A 23,021-nucleotide genomic window follows, 5' to 3' on the forward strand; every position below is an offset into this window, starting at 1 on the left:
CAGGCAAATCTCTTGGCCCTTGCAACCAATCTAACAGCATCGATCAAGGAACAGTCTTGTGTGTGCTCAGAAGTACATAAAGGCCCTCCTACAGTTCACTGCAGACAACTAAGCTCACTGTAGCATAAAGAACACTGAGCTACATTTCCCATGCCTTAGCAATACAATCTGAGCTAACAAGGACATGATGGCTCAGATACAACTTTTTATTCACACCTGCACTGGTTTAACTCGAGTACACCCAAGCATCTCCTATTTGTGTGAAACTCAGCAGTGAAGAACTTCCTCAGAGATACTTCTCCCAGTCAGAATACCAGCAGTATGCATCAGAAAAAAAGCATTGGCTGCACTCTGTTTTCTCTGTCCATACCACAGGTAACACTGGAGAGTATTTCATGCTAAAGGCTTAAGCAGAGCATGAAAAAAATGAAATAGCCTTACCAGTCTCATTAAACTGAAAATTATAATATCGTCTCAGAATAAAACTTAGCAGGTGAATGTGGACTCTCTCATTCAATGAGAGGGAAGGAACTGATTTGATCTTTTTGTGGTCACCAATATGATGAAGAAAACAACATCTTAATTAAGAAATATAAAGGTATAGGAAATACAGGAAATGAGGATCTAGAGAAAAAGTTGTCCCCGCTTGTTAGAAAAACTTGCAAGAGACTAGTTAAAATTAATCTCAAGACTAAAAAGTCATCTGTAAAACTGCATTGACAGCTATGTAACTACAACATCAGCTACACTGACTGAACAGCTTATTCATTCTATTAGTAACTATGGATAAGAGAAAACAGGATGTTACTATCTTCATTCTCATTATTATTTTTACAAGTGGCTGGAAGCATCAGCTGAGAGGCTCCACTAATAGACACTCTATGAACCACAGCAAGAGACTCCACCACCAAAGAACTCAGTCTGATGAAACTTGCAGAATAATTTAGACAAATTTCATCCTTTCCCTTTCATATTTTATTCTAATTATTTTTGCAGCATTTCTTGCAACAAATATTTCTTTATCTACAGTTCTTAACTAATTCTCCTGCTATTCTTAAATCGTATTAAGTCATATAATTTCTTTTCACCAGCAAAATTCTCTCCTTTAGCATAGAAGAAGAGTTGGCAGATCTCGGGTTGCTCAGCTCAAAAGGTCAGGAAGTTCTAAACTAAAAATGCACCCCATGTGTTCAATTTACAAATGCATGATCCATCATATGTCTAAGTCTATCTGGTCTCCTGCTTTTTTTCCAAGAGGCAACAGAAACTTGAGCCCTGAATATCACTTGCCTCCCTGACTGCTTCTCCCTGTGATTGTTTTGGGAATGTAACTGAGTGTTTTCCACAGAGTGGAACAGAAATGCCCAGGGAAACACTGCTAACTCATTTGGGGATTGGAGAGGAGGGACAGATACATCTTAAAGGAAGAAGTCCCAGTATAGCCAGAACTGATCCACGGAAGGTAAGGCTGGATACATCTGATGTATTCCGAAGGAATGTTACTCTCAAAAAAATCCTATGTGCTTGGTTTACAGTTACTGTTAGAATACTGACACATGCCACTGCATTACATTGCACAAATATTATACAAGATTTTAATTAGACCCTTCAGCTGAATATTCCATGACATTCAAGCTCTAACTGATGTCATATAATAGAATGCAGAGATAGGAAAAATTTCTCCTGACCATTGATCCAGTTGATGCTACTTAAAAGCCAATACGCTCTTTCAAAAAATGATGTATCAAATATTGTAACTACTACTGTACTTTGTCAAAAGCTGAGAAGTGCCTGGAGATGCAAGAATAAATGCACAGGTATTAAAACTGGGGGGGATTACCTGCTACCCTGGAAAATAATATGCAAAACCACCTGCCTGCCCAGGAACATCCAACTATTTTAACTGAGTCATGAGAGCAATGGCTGCCCTTTAGAGCACACCAAGTTACACAGTTCTAAACCAGACACACGTCAGATTGTGTGCAGTCTATAGTACACAAGTGAGAAATTCTATCTCAGGTTAATCTTTAGTATTTCTATTACTTTACCTCATTACCTCTGTCTTGTCTCTTATTTAGGGTTTTGTTTATACATATCAAATTGTTTGTTGATCCTAGAATTCATTTTCTTTTCTCTTACACTGCCTGCATTCTCTTTAATGTCATTCTCCACTTTTGTCCAGTTTTCTTATTCTGCTTTTTCCTTAGTCTCATCTTTTATCCAGTTATTTCTTTACTATGAAAAAAAGCCCTTTGAATTAATTTTGAAGAACACATTAATGTAAGTGATTGTTTCACGTTCACTTCTAGTTCCCTCCTCTCTTCCCTCTTATCTCCCTCTTCCTTCCCATCTGAGTCATTCATTCCAGAGTTTCTACTCCTTTTAGTCCCTTCTAGCCTTACTTACTGTCTTTTTTAAAGTTGTGAAAAAGCAAAAACTAACACATAACAGGTGTAACTGAATAAGCCTGCATCTAGCACCTTAACACGTATCTCAGAGTGCAATCTGAATGGCATTTGGCCCATCTTGAAGGACAGTGTGGTATTCAGTTGATTAAAACAAACACGTCCTCTTTTTTGACCAATACCCATGATATTGGTAAAAGCCCTCTTTGCTAACACAGTTTGACAGACAGTGCTTTCTTCTTTTGAAAAAATGTATAAGCTTCTGCTATTAACTTATTTACAAATTAACCTGTATTAGTGGTCACAGTTCTTAGATATGTCCCCAGAATATATTCCTTTAATAGGTCAATTATTTATTGAACTATCCATGACTTTGTGAACTGGAACTCCTTTTTTTTGGGGGGAAGTACCAAAGTGTACTAAGTATGTCAAAGTTCTACTGACTGTGGAACAACCCCTACATAGTATCAGATTCAAAGATTCCATACAATGTCAACAGAACATGGTATTGGTAACACCAAGGCTGTCGGCTCAATTCCTGTATGGGACATTCACTTAAGAGCTGGACTCGATCCTTGTGGGTCCCTTCCAACTCAGAATATTCTGTGAATCTGTGATTGAGATTATGAATTACAAAATTATTTACACCTGAATGCAATCACATTGTGCTAGGTGCTTTCCAAACAGTGGAGAAATAACGTGGCTAGCATGTAATTCCAGATAAGTGAAGTCATGTTTCATAATTTGCAAACAGAGAATAGTGGAACCTGCCTTCTTTAGAAATGACATTGACAAAAGTGAGAAACCACCATTCCAGAAAAATGCATTTGTATCATGACCCCAAAATTATTCTTGCCCAACACTAAAATCTAAAGAGGATATATATTAAAAGACTAAAATAAAAAGTTATTTTAAAACAGATTGGCCATATGTTAGATATGTTAACAATACTGAGTCATACTCATGCTTCCTCTCACTCTCCTAGCCATTATTTATTTGCTTTCTGCACAGATTCTGAAAAAACTTCAACTGCTTACAATCCACATTTTTTGTAATAGGAAGAGGCAAATAAAATCTTACAAAATCAAAAAGGAACAGGAAACATCTCCCTTTTTCTTACTGTATATGGCAATGTATTGAAGCTGGCCATTGAGATTAAGAACACACGTGATCACCTCAATTCCTTTAGATGGGAGAGAAAGGTCAGGAATTTATCTAAGAAAAAGTCTAGATGAGGTGATATGGAAGCTTCCTTTATGCTGCTTTTAAAGAACTTCATCAGAAAGTGGTATTTGACCCTACCAAAGGTAAGCAGAGTCCAGAGATTGTCTTTAAAACTTAGTATTTCTCAGCAATTGCCTAAAAATTCAATCTGAGATTGTACCACTTTCCATTACAACTAGAACAAAAAAAGACATTGTTCCTTAACATTTCTTCACTTTATCACAATAAAAATTGATGCCCAAGTTACATCTTTTTGATCTATTTTTCATAGATTAACCTTAGCTATGCATCATGGAGAAATGCCTTTGACATGTTTTGTCAGTTTTACAATAACTAATTTAGATTTAAAATACACTTATATACCAGGAAAAAAATGTCTTTATTATTTGGACTTAGTATTTTCAAACAGAAGTACAAAAGTGGGATTTACCTTCACATTAAAATGTTTAAATTTAGGTCCTAACATGTATGTTTAGTTTCTAATGATTTATTACAATCAAGAAGAATCTGTGCTTTCTTCTACAATCTGTACAGTCCATGAAGTCTAGAGAGAAATAAACTAATTCACAAGGGTTCTTAGCTGCCTAAATTTTAACTGGTGTTATTTTAGATGACCTAGGATATCATGCCCACTTTTTAGCTGCCAGCTCAGGGGGACAAAGGTCTCCCATTGGATCTGCTAACCCTCTGTGGATATCTCAGGTATCTAAAGGCATCTCTAGTAACACTAGAAACGTTTGTTTAGGCAAATAAATCCCACTCTTGACACCTATCTAAGGGCAAGCAGAATCCAGTTGTCCAGATTCAAGTGGGAGCTACACTCACTACAAATCGAAACTTTGCCACCTACTGCAAGTGCAGACACCTATGACTGGGCTTCAGTCTGAGCTCTGAACCTTATTTAAGATGCATTCAGGGATGTCAGCTGGACAACATGACTAAACAAGAATTTTAAATGGTATGCATTAAAAATACAAAGAAGGTGCTTTGTTTATGTCTGACAGGGACACATATGGAAGCTGCTCCAATGAACCTTTTTTGTAGAAAAGTGACATCACCTTGAATTTCTTTTTAACAAGAGTTAAAATAATTAGATTTCAAGAATTCACTATCCAGATCACTTACACCTAAAACAGTGAAGTTGATTTCAATTTTTCCTCATGTGAAAACCTGTAAGTAGTTTTTCTTGTTTTCCCTATTTAAATACATTTTTCATAGAGTTAAACATATTTTTTAAGAAAGAGGAACTTAGATTTGTATGTTACTGTATTAGTCCAGTTTTGTAAGAGAAGATCAATACAATCATTTTGCCTGTCAGTCAATGATAAATGTCTTCTAGGCCACTCCAAATGTGACATGAGCTTCCACCAATTTAAGTTGCTCCAAGTTCAATGAAAAAAGAAGACTCGGGCATTGTTAATGTACCCACCAAAATGGAGGCTGTGTCACAATTGCTGTGCCACACAGACATCAGGTTTCATGTGGATTCCATTGATAACATGAATGTGGATTGCTTGGGTTTTTTTAATAAATAAGACTAGCTTCTATACTTTAGAATACCAAAATTTCTATAAACATATTAAAATTCAGCTGCCGGAATTAGAACAATAAATGAATACTAAGGACTTATTAGCAAAACAAATTGATTTTTTACCTCCTGTTAAAATTGAAAAAGCTACAAAGAATATCTCAAATGCATTTCAGTGAATTTGAGTTTCATCTTGAAAACCTTACCTAAAAGCAGCAAAGACTGGAGACAATCAGATATTCAGTACTGCCGAGTTTTTTGAGCAGTGTTATATACCGGCAGAGCCCGGCTGCAGAGATTTTTCTATGTTAACAAGGTTTTTCTTGAGCACCCATTTTTTCCTAAAGCTTCTCTGTTGTGGGTAATGTATGTCTTTGATACTGCAAGCACTGTTTGTCAACTGTAAGGGGCTCACCAGGGTTGATGCAGGACTGTAGAAAAGACATGAGGTCTCTCTTTGCCTGAATTATAACATCCCTCACCCTAAGGAAAACCTACGAAGTAACATCTTTTCCTTATCTTCTACAACTCTACTTGCATCAGGACAGGAAATTACAGAAGGGGGAAATAAGAGGGAAAGCATCTTACCTTAATCCAAGTCAGGAAAAGCAGTTGTACTGATACTATAAAACAGAAGAGGGGAAGGGAAATCACCACTGGTTCAGAGATACTTTTGGAGTAACTACTACTGTTTTTTTTCCCTACCAAAGCAGCTGGTAGAAATCTTCATAAACCAGTGAAGCATATGGTAAATTGGGAATACCAGACATGACAGGAATAGCCGTAACTCCATTCATGTCAACAGTGTTTATAGGGACAGAAGCTCTTTTCCCAGTCAGAAGAAATAAGGCTAGTGCAGATCTGGAGGAGAAATAAAGCCTCAAGAAAAAAAAGGTACTGCTCTGCAACACAGAGTAATGCATATCCCTTGTTCACAGCAGATTAGCACAAAATAACATACAAAGTACTACCTTTTGTAACTGCATTGAGTCCAATGAATCAATGGTAAGGAATTGAGTAAAAGTAGCCACAAATACCTTGTAAGCTACACAAATATTGCAGAATACTTAGAGATTACTTACCTAATAAAATTCAAAAGCAGCTAGAAACTCAAGGTGGTGATCAAACAGATTTTACAATTGATTTTGTTCTTTTTCTTAGCAGATGACAAAGATACCAGAAATCTTGGATTAAAATATATGATTTAGGATCTCAGGAGAATGCAGACAATAGGACTGCACTGTGGGAAAAACAGGCAGAAATGCAATAATGTTGGTCAGCATTACACTGCTCTGGGTGTTCAGAGAAACCTACTGTCTACAGGAGGGACTTTGAGAATGACACCGGGGAATAAGGAAGAGAGGGAGAAGAAATCTGAGGTGGAAGATAGGGGCACGTAATTACCATCTCTTTCATATGACTACACTCACCAATAGTGACCACACAACACTTATTCCCAGCTATATCTTTGCAGCAATTACTATTTGTTACCTTTTATTTTGGAAGGTGTTTTGAGAACCTGAACTTCTAGAATAATCCCTCACTTATCAATGTTTGGAGTAACTTCAGTAAATCCAAGACTGAATCCAAATGTTTGGTTACTAGTTGCCTTCCTTGAAAGAAATACTATCCAAAGTCAAACACCTAGAACAGAAAATAAAAATCTTTTTAGACAGAATGTAAGAAAGAAGAACATGGAACAGTTTTGAATTTGGTCACTGCTCACCACATATTTGAATAAAATAGTCAAAACTATTGGAACTACAGAGCCAAAATAAAGCCAAGGAAAAGACAGAAATACAGTTCTACAAAACCCATGTATTCACTGCAAATTTAAAAAAACAGAAGAGAAACTCAAATAAATCACAAGTGTAGGAAAGAGCAGTCTTAAGAGCCTGCAAGTGAGGTTTTTCTTAGAAACCCTGAGAGGTAACAAGGTTAGGCTATTCTGCTTTGGAATGGTGGGATGTACGAGACACAGGGATAGCTTGAAGGTGGAGCAGTCTGACCAGAGGCTGAGAGCCATGACTGATGTTCCCCCTTAAGAAACTGACATTCAAAGGACAGCTCAAAATATTCTCTTTCTGTGCAGGCTAGAGTGAGCACTAAATGCTTTATTTATCTCCTCTATCCCAAATAAAATTTGAGATTACACCTGTGAAACAGGACACATTTAAAAAGGTAAGGTGGGTAAGTTGATTAGCTAATTAACCAAGCTCTTATATACAACCCATAGGGAGCATCTCAAATGCATAGGACATCTTTTGTTATTAAGAAAAAATAGGACAAGGATGATTTATCATTAAAATATATTTCACTAATTATACCACCTGGAGTTCCTTCCACAAAACAAACTTTTAATTAGAAACTTTGGGTTTATAGAAAATGTTTGCTATAAAATTTTGATTGTTTATTAGAAGTAGAATGTGGAAAGTTCCCTGCACAGTAAGTGCACATCTGTACCACTTCAGAGGGTGCACTTTGTCTTCTTAAAGGGCTCAGGAATATCTTCAGAAAGCACTGGCATTTATTTTTTGTATCCTTTTTAAGAACAGGTGAAGTTTGTTTTTTCATGGTAGAAGAGCTCTACTAATTGTCGACAAATTATTTCCTCTTTAAGGAGGTAGTAAAACCTGTTAAGAAATTCAATATGAGCCAACCGCAGAGGGTGAAAACAGAAGTCCCATACAGGCCCTTTGTATTACTTGAGTGTTCCAAAGTAGCTGCTTTCTTCCCATAAGTATCAGTCGCCTCATTCTCCATATCTGTAGAAACTCAGCTCATACACTGCACTGCTCTATGTGTTGCAAAGCACAGCCTTGCCTGGCTCTAGAGCTTAGCTACATCTGTCATGTATAAAATCACTTAAATTGCTTATAGAATGTCTTAAGGAACCAGCAGAAAAGTACTGCTTTTAAGATACGCTGAGGAAAACAGTACAGACACATGGGAGCATTTTTGATGCCCATCTTCATGCTCTTAAAATAACACTTCATTTCTTTCTTTTACTGCATGAATATCCTTTTCAAAATAGTATTAGTTGACTTTTTTTTCTGAATAGTTTTTTTGCCCTGAATATTTGTCTTAAATAAGGAGTTATGAGAAAGTCACTGGACAGGCAAGGGAAAGCTGCGTGACTCTCTACATGTGTTATCAAAGGGACAAATCCCTATTTCACATATTCCCTAACTTAGTCCTTGTACAAGGGAAGAACCATGAGGTCCCATCACTGGAGCTGGCAAAAGAAAGCAAACAGCAGTCCTCCAAAACCACCAGTGATCAAGGAAAGAACAATGACCTGCATTTATTGCCGGGTAGTGCTCCCAGTTGAGTTAATAAAGTTGTGCCCTAATTAAACTGAGCACTTCACATCTTGTTTTTCTTCTTGCATGGCTGGGACAATTAAGCATCCTTTGATGTAGAGTGCTCTGAGGAAATCTCCCAATTACTTTATGAACGATTTTTGTCATAAAGCCTGAGAGAATTTATTGAAACCACCTACAGTGGAATGAGGCCAAAACCAATCAACACTGGATGACCAGACTTAGGGCTAAGGACTTAAAACTAGAGGTCACTAAGACCACAAGCAACACATCACACAAGAGAAATTTAAGCTCTGGAAGTGCTGTTTGAGTACAGTAAGCTGAACGAAATTCTGTGAAATTACACCACTGAGCAGAAATTACTCACTACTTGAACAGAAAGTGTTGACAATCCCTGATTACGGTGTACTGGAGGTTTTATTATACTCTGACTGAAAACTAAATTAAAGTACATGTAACTGCCCTGCTTAGTGAAGTTGGAAAAGGCATTTTGTTACTTTTTACCAAATATAAGCAAAAATATTACTAATTTCACATATTAGATATTTGAAATAGTAGTTTATTATCCTAAACTCAAAGCGTTAGGGACAGAGAACAGTAGGGATTATCTCCCCCTTCAAACCTACTGTTTTCATAGGTAACCATGCTGTAGATTTTCCTCTATAAACTGATCCATTTTCACCTTAAAACTAGTCAGATTAACTAATATATCTGAAAAATTAAGAATACTGAAGAAATAGTCTTAAAAAGTAATATGTACATATATTCCAAATAGATATATTTAAATCTTAAACTCTATTATTATAAGCATCATACAGTATTACATTAATTGGCACATGCAAATTCATCTGAGTTTAGGTGGACCATAAATACAAAAGTAATTTTTAGATGACAGAATAGGGAAATAGTAATTTAAAAAATCAGCCACACCAGTTACAGTGCCTTCCACCTCTAGGAAAAGTATCACCTTCATGTTGTGCTAATGTCTAAAAAATATTAGGTCTACTCTATTGTATCCATTTAGTGTCCACTTGTGGTGACAAAAAACTACTCACAGACTAAACAGAACAATTGTGCAGTTGGTATAACAAAAATATACTTTCTTTTTAGCATAAGGAAAGTACAGTATTTTCAATTTTCATTTTTGATTACTTATTTTGTGCATGGGGTAAAATTTGTTTTGTGAAATTTGACTGTCTCTATAAATCAGCTCTCTGTCACTAAGTCTTTTTTAATTAAAATGTGAATTAAGTTTTAATGATAGTGTTATTATTCACTTAACTAACACAAACTGGGCAGAAAATATATAAATAATAATAAACCAGCACAAAATTCCCTACAAGGCAATTCATCATTAGTACAATTAGCTCTAAAATGCATCACAGGCAAGTAAAAAAAGCTTCAATTATTTTGCCTTACAGTATAATAATGAGTCTTAACTAGGGAAAAAAGATACAATAATTTAGTAATGTTAAGATCTACTCACTGGAAAACACCACTTCTGCTGTTGAAATATTTTAAGACATATATTCCATTCAACTCCCCAAACAAATAGCAGACTGTACTTCAAATGCATTGCAAGACTATTAGGTAATCTTTTTCTTTGTTTAGATTCAGTAGGGTTCAGTGACAAACATTCATCTTTTCTTTCTATAAAAGTTCCTGTTCTTTTTCTTAGCCTAAGTTTTTAGTAGCATACTCACAATTTACTTCACCATTGATTAGCCTCACACAATAAACTTCAAACAAAATGCAAAAATGATCATTTAACTATTTTAAAATTATTAATTACTTGTTCAATATTTAGATCACAGTGGAAAGAGCAGTTATATCTGTAGGTAGGCTAATAGAATCAGACACAGAGCTTCTGAAATAAACCAATACCAGCTGCTCCCATGCCTCATTACTCGGCAGTAGCGGCTCGCCTGAAATATTGTACGTTGCAGAATTGTTGGCTTTCAAAAGCCACACAGACTTTAGAGAGGATGTAGCTGTACAAAACAGACAGACACTTCCCCCAGACAGAAAAAAAAAGAAAAAAGAAAAGAAAAAGTCCTATACTTCAGAGTATATGTGCAACTATTTTCCATTCTTAGGCACATATATTTTCCACCACCATGTATTTTAGTTATTTTAACAGGTGAAAGCAATTAGATTTTAAAATTATTACATTGTCAGTGCTCCCACTTCTAAAAGAATAATTTAAAAATTCTAAACTAATGAAATATCTTTTTGATTAGTATAACACATAGTTTGTGCTTAGAGAAGATTTTGAAGTAGGAATTAGTATCATAATCAGTGTCTGATCATTTAGCTCACTAAGAGAGGACATATTAATGGGAGCAAAAAATTGGCTACAGATACATATGCAGTCAAAACTGCTATCCACATGTAGCATTTTGTATGACTATAAACACACTGTTCAAAAACAGAACTTCTAAAAAATAATCACTTTCCAAAATCCTTATTAAATTAGTTGAGCTTGCTGTACTCTGCAAAAATTAGATTGCAATGCTAAAACTCTCAGTAAAAGGTAGTCAGACCCTCATCATCTCAAACAGTCATTAAGAAAGCCTAAAGAGATTCACCTTCTTGAAACACAGAAGTAATTTTAATGTAAAAGTTTACACAATTAAAATTACAGAGGTTTAATTTCCAACAAGCCCCAAAGAATTCAATCTTCCATGGCTCTCAGGACTCATCTTCAACACAGAGGGTTAGTTTTAAACATTTATGTAATACATTTGGTAATAGAATTAAAAACTTGAGTATGTTTGAAAGAACATTTATATTCTAACAGGAATCAATTGTGTACTTCTAATTTGCCTACTCTGAAGATAACATTTTGATATACACAAATTAATTAGGCAGAAAAATCAAGGCAGACTTCTGCTTTATTGAAAAAAAATATTCAACACAGTGTTCCATAGGTACTCTGGAGTATCATTTAGAGGTGGTATGTCACAATATCATTCTTAATTTTAAAATACTAAAATAATGAAAAGCGAGTTCTGTGCTGGTACGTGTTTCAGAACAGCATTGTCCTTTTATATCAACCATTAAGTGTTTTTTCTAGTATTTCATATCTCTGAAACTGTCATCTGTATAATAAAATAAATTCGACTCACCGTTTTCAGTCTAATAAGTGCTTACTGGGTATTATTTGCCTTAGTCTCAAGTGGAAAATTATGGAAATGATTATATGAGACCTAAAACGTAAGCAGTAACTTGCAGTAAGCATGTTAAGTAAGGCAATATCTCATAAATTCATCAGATAAATTGTTACATGTTTAGAGAATTTCTTGCCTTTTCAGTGGAATGATACGGTCAGCATTATACCTTAGAAGACCAATCATCCAATTTTAAATCACTTTAATTTAAAAATTCGCTAATAAATAAAACACGGAAATCTGAGCTGAAAAAAACCTCCTGAATATTTAATTTAAAATATAATATTCAGCTGCTTTAAAGAAAAAAAACCCACTGTTTTCAGTAAAGTGAGGCTTCTCTTTCTATTTGCCAGATTTTAAATAAATTGTACTCAATATTCTGGACTGCCTTTGACAAAAAATACCTACAAAAATTATGAAATAATAGAGGAAAAAAGGTGTCTTGGGTCAGAGAGATGGAGCAGCATCCAGACAGTGCAAATCTGGACCACAAGTGATTTCCTCACTGTTGGACACTCATCTTATGAAGCAATCAGGCATAATTTGCTCCACCTCTAGCAGAATTACAGCATAGACAAGCTAAGGAGCCTGGCAATAAATCAGTTCAAAATTCAACATTTACAGTGATATCCCTTATACTAATGACATATCCATGTCTGAAGGCCATAAATTCCTTACCAAGTAAACACAGAGAATGAGAAAGTGTAATTCTTTTGGCATTACTGTGCCATGGCACTTAAAAAACAGCTGAAAGTATAACTACATTCCCAAAACATAATGTTTACTAACAAAACCTGAGCTACTGTCAACAGAATTTTGGTTAAATCAGAGCTTTTTCTGCCATTGCTTCACTGAATCTCAGGAGCCCCCACCCCCATATTTTTAGGGAAATATCTGTAGGCTACGGATCAGCAAAGATAGCATGTAAAAGCTGGATGTGTTCATTAACATAGTGTGAACACTTAACATTTGATTTCTAAGCACAAAACTAAGGTCCATCAGTAATGCTACAAGTGCAGTCTCAGCCATACACCAGCCAGATCCCTGAAATGAAAGTTTTTAGCAAAGAAGTGTACTGGGTTTGTATGGCAAGGTTTTGGTAGCAGGGGGCTACAGGTGTGGCTTCTGGAAGAAAATGCTAGAAGCTGCTCCTACATCTAATGGAGCCAAAACAGCCAGCTCCGGGACAGACCCGCTGCTGGCCAACGCATCACCAGCTGTGGAAGTGCCTCTGGGAGAAGGTACTCAAGAAAGGGGAAAAGCTGCTGCACAACAGCAATGGCAGCCAGAGCAAGGAGTGAGAACATGTGAGAGGAACATCTGTGCAGACACCCAGGTCAGTGAAGAAGGAGGGGAAGGAGGTGCTAAAGGAGTCAAAACAGATCCACCTGCAGCCCATGGAGAACATGCTGGAGCAGGTGGATTCTTGAAGAATGCTGTGACCCCATAGGAAGCCCACACTGGAGCAGGTTCCTGGCATGACATGTGGCCCAATGGACAGAGAAGCCCAGGCTGGAGCAGGTTTTCTGGCAAGCCTTGTGACCCCATGGGGGACCCCTGCTGACGCAGTTTGCTCCTGAGGGTCTGCACCTCATGGGAGAGACCCATGCTGGAGTAGATCATGAGGAACTGCAGCCCATGGGAAGGACTCAACATCAGAGAAGTTCACGGAGGACTGTCTCCCATGGGATGGATCTCACAGTGGAGCATAGGAAGAGCACGAAGAATTCTCTCTCTGAGGAGGAAGGAGCAACAGAGATAACATGTGATGAATGACTGCAGCCCCCACTCCCCATCCCCCTGTACTGCTGGCAGGAAAGAGGTAGAGGACTTGGAAGTATAGTTAAACCCAGAAAGAAATGGGGGTAGAGGGATGGTGTTTTAAGATTTAGGTTGTTGGAGTCTTTTTCATTGTCCTACTCTGATTTTGATTAAAAATAAATTAAATTAATTTTCTTGTTTTGTTCATTATGGTAATTGGTGAGTGATCTCTCCCTGCCCTTATCCCAACCCTTGAGTCTTTCATTATCTTTTTCTCTGCCCTGTACAACTGATGAGGGGAGTGATAACATGGTGAGCACTTGGTGTCCACTCAGGATCAACACGCCACAAAAAGGCATATAAATAAGAGGAAACCCAAAAGGTGTTAATAAAAATCCACAACCAGTAGGGCTTAAGAAAATAACAGCCAATTCTTTAAATGTAATTGAGAAAGAATAAGCATTTAGCAAATCTCATTTTGGGAGAAAGGAAGACATTTTATTAAAAGCCAGAGACATCATTTATACCCCAGAAGTATAAAAGCCAATGGGGAGCAATTAATGCAAAAGGAATCCACTGAAACATTAATGCTGGGTTTTAACAAATCTAGGGATACTCTACAAGATCAAGAGAACTGCAAAATCTTAATGTTGTGTTCCTTGTTTATGAAGATCAAACCTGAGAAACTACAGGTTGGCTGACATCAAGCTGGTATAAATTCTAGAAAGGTTGATGAGTAAATAATTAAGAAATGGTAGTATAATTCATTCCCTTGTAAGCCTTGTCAACTAAACTTGATACCATTTTTTATGCTACAACAAGTTTGGCTAATAACATTAACTTGCATTGTCATAGTACACTTAGACTGCCATAAGATTTAATCTTGCATGACATTTTCAAGCACCATACAAAATCAAAACTCTACATTACATGGATTAAAATTGTTGAAATACACAGATCTTGAAAACTCTAAGTGGAAAATTGTCAGACAATGTAGGTTCCCTGAAAAACTTTTATTGTCCCAAATTTATTACTTCCATTGTAAATCAGAGATTAATTTTTTCAGATGACCTCAGCCTTGATACAATGGGAAATATCAATCAAACAGATGGGCCCATCTTTCTCAGTATAACTCATCTGAGCCTCACACAGCTAAAATGTACCTCTCAAATTGATATATTAAAACTATAATCCAGTTAATTTATATAACAAAGGGTTAAGAGATAACTTGCTAACCAACTGTAAGTATCTATAAGGCATGAGATACTTTAGAGTAGACAGCTGTTTAATTTAGCTGAAAAGCATTTAGGAATCCACTGGTAGAAATCTGTTACTTGGCTGTATTCATGTAAAAGTCACATTTCTTTTTTTCTAAATAATGAAAATAAATAACCTGTTAGTACCAACTGTTGACAGATATGGAAGATTACATACATTTTCAAATCTTTATATCTTTCATATCTTTCTAAAAGAGATCTCACATTTCAAGTGGAAGTTATAGTATCAAGGAATTCACAAAGTCTTTCAGGAGTTTCTGACATCTACCCACACTATGTAATGAGCCCAAGTAAGTTAGGAGGACTAGATTACCCATCTTTTCACACAGCAACCCACCAAAAACAAGAGAGAAAAGCAAAATCTCGCCTTAACAAACACATACCAGAAGTTCTCAAGGACTGGAAGAAGTTAGTAACATAAACAAAAGGACACATTTCCAGCTATTTAATAATCCCATCTTTTCTGGTTTTCTCCACAAGAGGCAGTGCCAAGAGTGAATCTACAATTGGGAAGTTTGACAGTCATCAAATCTAAATTGCATTACTATTTTCTTAAGAATGCAGGGTTTTTTACTTCAGTATAGTTTAGAGCAAGTAGCCTTAAGAGGATTGGACTGCCCCATTAATTACAGTCCAGCTGTGCCTTAAGAACACTGGCTGGCTAGTTGCATTACAGAGGCTCAGAAAGGCAATACAGGTTATGAATGTACAGGGATATATATCCATAGAAATAGACAGATCTATCTGAGAAGAAAAAAGGAAAATTGCATTTATTATTTATGCAATTAACTTTCTAAAAGAGATACAGCATACAGAAAGTGCTAGACTTTTTGTGATGAAACGGCCACATTTTTCTGTGGGCGCAAAACTAGCAAAGCTCAGGTACCTCCAGAAAGAGTGTATAGAAATTTCCTCCTGCAAAATGTTCTCCTTCTCCCTTTTTGTTGCAATTACTTTAAGTTCTTCCCCTCTTCCCTAATTCCTTCTCTTTTCCTATCCTATCCCATTTTCATAAGAGAATTTTCCCAGCTCTGTTCTACCTTTGCTAACTCCCAGCTGGTTAAGAGACAGCATGTGCTCTGAAGACTTCCACATAGACATGCTCTTTGGTGCTGAATACCCATGTAGTGACTATGGGACAGAGGGAACAGCTAATAATAGTTATTAAGCATAAATTCAGCCTGGGTGTCATATTGACATATTGGTTAGGACATCAATCTAAAAATAACTTGCTCCTTTTCCTGCTGGAGATTAGTTGGTTCAGTAGTTGGTACAAAGGCTTATTTGATTCCAAATACCTCAATATGATCACACACACAAAAAGTATCTTGGTTTAGACTGTATTGAACACTATTATACAACTGTGATGAAATTTGGCAATTCAGTCCTGCTTCCCACACCTGGATTGTCCTCAGAAATAACAAAAACCAGTTAATTAATAGATTTGTGGCAGCTGCTGATTAAGATAGTCAGATTTTAAAATGAATACACATAAACACATTCTTCACTCATATGCTCACTGACTAAGCCTTCCTTTTTCTATCTTACCCAAGCAAAACCTGTACTTCAAATTCCTTTAAAAAATCCTTTTCAAAGTCCACTTCTTTAGGAAGTCTTTTCATCTCTTAACCATTTTACCACGTTTGTATTACGCTGCACAAAATTACAGGGCTACTTTTTCTTCTGCTGCTTTAAGTACGGATTCAGAGAGAAAGAACTCCAACACTGAAGGATATCTTATTCTGCAAGGTCTGGGAAGAAAGCAATTTTGCAGATATAGGACATGGGTTCTGGGGACTTCTAGAGCATGAAGAAAGGTTTCACTTTTGGCTGATGAGGAGGTCATAAGTGACAACACAAACCCCCAAAATGGTGAGTAAAATCTTCTACCAACAATTGTTTATTGTTGTTGGGTTGGTGAGGCGTGTGAGTGTTTACAGCACTTAACGCATGAAGTTCTGTTAAGGGGCAGAAACTCTTTAAAAACACGCATTTGTGAAGTGCTGTGGTATTCCTTGGATCTTGCAGGAGACTTCTGTAAGACTTAGTATTTATCTATAGGATAAATGGTATCAAGTACACCCGTAGGTGCTGCCTCACTTGCATTTTTTTCACTTGAGCTTCTCCTCTTCCAATAAATCTTTAGTGTATTCCACTAAAACTTTCATGTATTGTTAAAACTTCAGAGTGTATCTGAAAGGTTAATATGCATGTTTCAATTCAACTCTGAATACACTGGTATTACAAACCTAAAAGCTTTCTAGGTCATCCAGAAATACACCATCCAGACAAATTAAAACCAAAGTTCACCTTACTGTGGATAGATATTGATAGAACTATGTAAGAAAATCTGTTAAACCTTTCCACATTTACAGATTAATACTTGTGACTTTTAAAACAATTGTTATACTAGTTTGAAGAGAATCTGAATAATGCCAAATGAAGCTGGCATCTGGAATAATTTTGAAATGCATTTTAAATACTCACTCATGAGCACTGTTTTCTTTTTCTCAGAAAAGAATGGATTTCTCACTACTTATATTACGTTCACTATGAGATGCCCACACAAATTCCATTTAAGAATAAAAACAATTCCCTACAGACTTCTAGAGATTTTTAGGTCTCTTTTTTTATTAACAAAATGTTTTCAAAAAAAAGCATTAGCACATAGAGAAACCACTCAGAAATGACATCTAGAGCTGTCAAAAGAGAAATGCATGTTTATTTATAACTACCTCTATGTATACACTTAATAATATATAAATAAGAATAAAATCCACACTGATTAACAATCTAACAATGACAACAAGAATAATGTATTTTACTGAACTCTTATTTAAAATTTAAATAGGAGGAATCTAAAATAGATTTAAAATTTCATTGGAATTAAAATAGCCTATTTTTAATCACGGACTCACTGTGAAATTAACATAAATGTAACAAAAGCAGTATTAACAGTAAACTTTTACAGAAAAAAAAAAAAAAACCAAAAAACCACCAGCAACCCATTGGAATCGCCAAATATAAATTTAGAACACATTTCACTGATGTACTATTCCAGTTTCCAAACTAGGAGCCTTTCAGGAAAGGTTTTCCCCATTTAATTTCATACAAGTTCACATCCTTACTAACTCAGCTGGTTCATATGAACACACTAAGCAGAAAAGCTGAGCATGGTGCGACTACAGGAGGTCTACTTTTTTTCCAAAATATTGCAAGAAGCAAATTTTAAACTAATCAGTCTAAACAACTAATAAGTTATAATATTGTTCATTAAATACTAGTTTTACAAGCAAGTAATTTTTGTGAAAGATATGCAATAGGTTTTTTTACATATCTAATAAAGATGAGACATTTCTTAAAAATAACTTTAATTTACTTTCTGTGGACTTCAAATCCTTTTCCGATCTTTTAATTATCAGAAACTAAAGGTCAAACTAAAGGGACAACCTGGAAGTCCTATAAAAAGGTTTGATTTTTTAAAAGCAGCATCACTTCTAGAGAAACATCTGAAGGATAAATACTGAGATGTTTAAAGATAAGTTATAAAGTTAAACTAAATTTGATCATGATTTATTAAAAAAAATTGATGTTGTTTTCTTTTAACAAAAAATGTAACACATGTAAGTGTACTGGGGTAGTACCATTTTAAAGAAGTGACTCAGAATGCTAATTACTAACATCTCAATAAACATCCAGACAATATGCAGAAATATTTCTAAGTTTGAGATTACCGCTCCATTAAGGAGATGTTCACATTTCCATTTGTCACCGATCCCTGATCTGCCCTACCAGAAGTTATGTCCTGTTGTAACGATAAAACTGAAAAAGTAACTGCAAATGTTTCTAACACTGGAAGATGAAATCTAACAGAGGCTAAAACTCAGGCACAAAGCTAAGTGTTATCCTGACCAGCACTAAGTAATGCCTTCAAGAACTTCAAGTTCTGTGGTTAGTATTGTTTCATCACGTAAATTTTTAATTACGAATACCACAGTATTAAATCAATGGAGTTCCTAATACATAATCTGAGAAAAATACTTGCACTCACTTTGAGCATGAACATCATTATCTGAAATCACATATCATTAAAGATTTAATTCCTAAATTAGAAGACTGAATTTGGCTCAGAATTTCGTTTTTGTGAATGATACGTTTTATGGACAGATAGTTGCATTTGAATTATTTACGAATAATACTGCTATTGTATTTTTGGCTGTTAAGTAAAAACTTTCCAAGTAAAAAAGGGGTGAGGTGGGTGTGTCTTCTTTAGTCTATTCTTCAATCAGGCTTAAAGTGCCATCAGTAAAACTTATGCCTTTGTGAAAAGATAACATTTGTTAAAAACTTTTGATTCTCTTTAACCACAATGAAAAAAGAATGTAACATTCAGACTTCAGGGGTATGTAATCTAGCATTATTTAAGATGAACGTACACTTTGAAAAACAAACCTATTTCCAATGTAATTCACCAGCCTGACATTGAAAAAGGAATTTGCATTTAATAGTGATTTTGAATTTCCCTTTTTAAAAAAGAGTAGCAATAAAGGCTTTCTTCCTGTCAACCTGAAAGTAGACCATTTGTTTCAAAGCTGTGATAATTGTCATTTCTAGCTCATTCTAAAATAGCAGATGTTCATAAAGGCTTGTATTTATTTTGAATTCACACTCTGAAACTAAAAAGTATTGGGTTTTGTTATTTTGTAAATAACTTGTGGAAAACATTTGAAAGAAAAATACTTAAAGAATATATAAAGCATTTTCAAATAAAATCGCTCATGAACTTCTAAGCATGCTGTAAGCATCTGTTGGAAACATTCATTCCAAAGTCTCAAAGAAATTAATGCCTTCTCAGTAGAACGGTATACTATGCAAATTAAATATAGTCATCCTTTGAAATCACATGTGAGCTTTAATCAATATGTAATTTACAATTAAGCAATTATTTTCTGATTTACAAGCATTACAAGCATAACAAATACGATTAACCTAGTATTTCAGACGCAAATTAGCTCAATTAATGTACCCCACCTCTGTGCCACTATGAATATATGTACACTTTTCCATTTTGATTTTTAACTGGATATGAAACATAACTCTAACAGAGAAGTAAAAAATTATTTGAGGATGTATGTGTTCATTTTAAAGCAATGATGCAAGTGTAATGTTTGTGTAGATGAACTATGCAACAAGTTAAACAAGGTTCTAAATCAAATCAAACTATACCAATAAAATGCTATGTATGTCCAAAAGAGTTACAAGATGAAAAGTCATTAATTAAAAAAAAAAAAAACCAACCTTTAAAACAAAGTAGTTTCATTCTCTGTGCTTTAGGGGGTGACAATTATAAGTCCAGACATAGTGTGGGGAACTATCTCATAATCTAGCTCAAAGAGCTATAAACTCTTATACATCCAGAAAACCAAATGCAGTTTAAGCATCTCTTAAGCTGAGATAAGCCCTCCTTTATAAATGCCTATTTCTTTCCATTGACTATAATGAGTATCTAGACAATGTTCTCAGATCTTGATAGGCATGTGCAGTTGGGTTTTGTAAAGGCAGTTTGTGATACCTGCTCCTGCAATGCATTTGGATATTTGACCGGGTATCTGACCTGGTATCTTGTTCTTCATGAGTTTTTTGTTATTTAAATAATTTTTATGAACTTATTACTCGTTTATTTGTTCAACCATCCCTATCCTTATCTGTCTAAATAGAAAGGATAAATCAAAATAGTTATGTATGAACTTAACAGAGTTCAAAAGCTAATTAATGTTTCAAAAGGGAACAGATATAAGGAGGTTTGTTATTCAGTCATGCTAGTTGGCAAAGATGTAATTTCTAGACAGAAAAACTCTGTTAAAATTATCAGTGTATCTCAGTTCAGTCAGTAAATAAATCCTGTTTACCCTTTAATATGGGGTGTACCATTTAACTTATCTTTTTCAGTATTGTGAAAGAAAACAAAGAAGACATTTGAGGTTCCAGGAAAACATTTGAGTTCAAATTCAACATTTACTTGAATTATGTCAGCAAAATAACTGATTTCAGTTCAACTAGAACATTACAAAATTTTAGGTCATCCATGACTGCTAAGAATTTTGTGTGAAACAAGCTCCAGCTCCATTTAAAAAAGCTTTATTTTTCCAAGCATCATTTTCTATAAATATATATATCAACTACATATAATTCCATATTATCAGACAAGTTAGCTTTTCCAAATGGGAAACTAATGCAAATGTGAAAATCTACAAAAGACTGGTTACATTCTAAAAAAAAGGGAAGTCTACATACACTCAGATGAGTTACATTAAATAAATATTTTGGAGTCTTTTATCCTACTTAAGAATATTCCACCACATCACAGTTCCTAAATAATAAATAAACTGTAAGACAAGTCAAAACAAACACAATTATAGTTACCTATCTGCATGAAACTGCCCCTATTCGTGAAGGGTAAACAGATATGAAGGATCAGTTACAGTCAAGGAAGCCTCTATTCAATGCAAATTAGGGGAGGCAACAGAGCATCCCAGCACAGTCCAAATTAAATGCCTGTTGAATCATCAGTTGTATCACTGATCTGAACGGTACTTTCAAAAAGCACTAAACAGCAACCTTTACTAATGCACAGAGAAATTTGTCTTCCACAGGACAAAAGAGAAGATAATGGCATACAGCAATAGTGGGATAAAAGATGGAAGATAAGAAAATTTAAGATGAATAAAATTAAGTTAAATTATTTATGAATTTGATATAGGGCTCGGTACCAGAAACTGCAGGATTTAATAACACTGAACTACTGGAAAACAAAATAGTGAACAGTGTTCAACAGAAACAGACATAAGGTGATGTGTGTTGATGTAAAAAGCTATCCCAACACTACCTACATGATGATACAACCTGGATGACCAATAATCATCAAGGAATCAGGTCTTGGGTTATAAATGAGAGTTGATCAAAACCAACATGTAAAAACTGCAGTCAAAAAAGCAAATCTATTATTATCAAATGTCAGAAAACAGATCAAAAGAAGAGAAAGGAAATCATTAATACATCTATTATTTAGCATCCAAAAAATAAGCTTAGTAAATAAAAAAATTATTTTAAAAAAATGCAAAATCCCAAAAGTACTATTCATAATTCAATTATTCAACTTTCAATTAATATGATGATATGGAAAACTTAAAAATTAATTAATTATAAAAAGTCAAAACCTCTGCATAAACTATTTGCTGGAGGTATCATCTCTTTTACAAAGGTATTTATCTGAACAGTTTAGTTTTCCACATTACTAATAAGGCTAGGTAAATTCAAAATGCTGTATTTTATCAAATCTCATAGCACACAAAAGAACAAAATTTCAGAATGATTTTTGACTTGGATATTCAATCTGGGGCAAAAATTATGTTGGAGTAGTAGCATAGTTTTAAGTAATTAACAAAGTTATCTGTAGCTGCAAAGATCCCAACACAGTCAGACCAGGATTTCAGCAAGGTAAGAATAATCCGTCATTTTTAGTACCATTTGTAATTACACTTTTATTAAAAACACCTTGTTTTTGCCTTTTACATCTCCCAGCTTTGATGGCTTTGAGTCCTGATCAATGAACTTAAACCTCCTTATCTTATGTGACAAGGAAGAAAAATTTTAATTTTATAACAACTCTGCTGCCTCTTTGAGGATTAGCCCAGTCTCTCTCTCCTCTAAACTGATTCACCACTGATCAGATGGAGGAAGCATTCCCATTTAGAAGTGAGGATTCAGAGACATGGGACAAGCAGATTAACCCTGGATATGACAGGGAAAAGATTAAGAGAATAAAATTCAGCCTTCAATGATCTCAGTGTAAAAAGGCTCAAATCAATTTCAATAGCCAGACCATTTCACCCATTCATGTACATAAACTGATTTTACTTTTCATAGCATAACTTTGGTGATGATAGAGCTTTTTTTTCAATCTCATAATGTTTGGTGCTTTTTCCTAAAGCTTCAACTGTTGGGATCTGGAAATTTTAAAGAATTACCTTTTTTTTATATAACTTTCCAGTTCTCATGGGTACAAATTAAAAACACAAAACCTGAAAGGTTCAGAGACCAAAAATTAGATAAAAAGAATAAAAAGTGTATGTTTTAAAAGCCTTCAAAATAAAAAAAAAAAAAAAATTTGAGGTGGACAATTGCAATTTCCATAAACTATTTAAATATAACAATTTTTTCCACGTCACCAAAGGAGCTAAAAACTTTCTTTTCTGTTTTTTGTTTCCTTTCTCTATTGGCAAAATGTATTGCTATAATACTCACAGAGGTACTCTTGCATCTGATCCTCATTA

General features: G+C 35.0%; 1 protein-coding gene across 5 annotated transcripts in view; it reads right to left on the bottom strand.

Moving 5' to 3' along the window:
* FOXP2 (forkhead box P2) overlaps positions 1-23,021 on the bottom strand; it is a 411,700-nt gene that overhangs the window by 223,313 nt on the left and 165,366 nt on the right. Inside the window, exons 1-2 of one of the 5 annotated variants that reach the window (XM_068997233.1) lie at positions 6,240-6,330; positions 5,746-5,780 (exon numbers count right to left, since the gene is read on the bottom strand). The exons of 3 other annotated variants lie outside the window; for them this stretch is intronic. The gene's annotated coding sequence lies outside the window, so the exon portion shown is untranslated. Of the gene's footprint in view, positions 1-5,745; positions 5,781-6,239; positions 6,331-23,021 lie in introns of those variants that run through there. One more of the 5 variants, XM_068997240.1, reaches the window with a different exon arrangement.

This window comes from Aphelocoma coerulescens, chromosome 1A, assembly GCF_041296385.1.
Source record: "Aphelocoma coerulescens isolate FSJ_1873_10779 chromosome 1A, UR_Acoe_1.0, whole genome shotgun sequence".
In the NCBI taxonomy this organism is placed as follows: domain Eukaryota; kingdom Metazoa; phylum Chordata; class Aves; order Passeriformes; family Corvidae; genus Aphelocoma; species Aphelocoma coerulescens.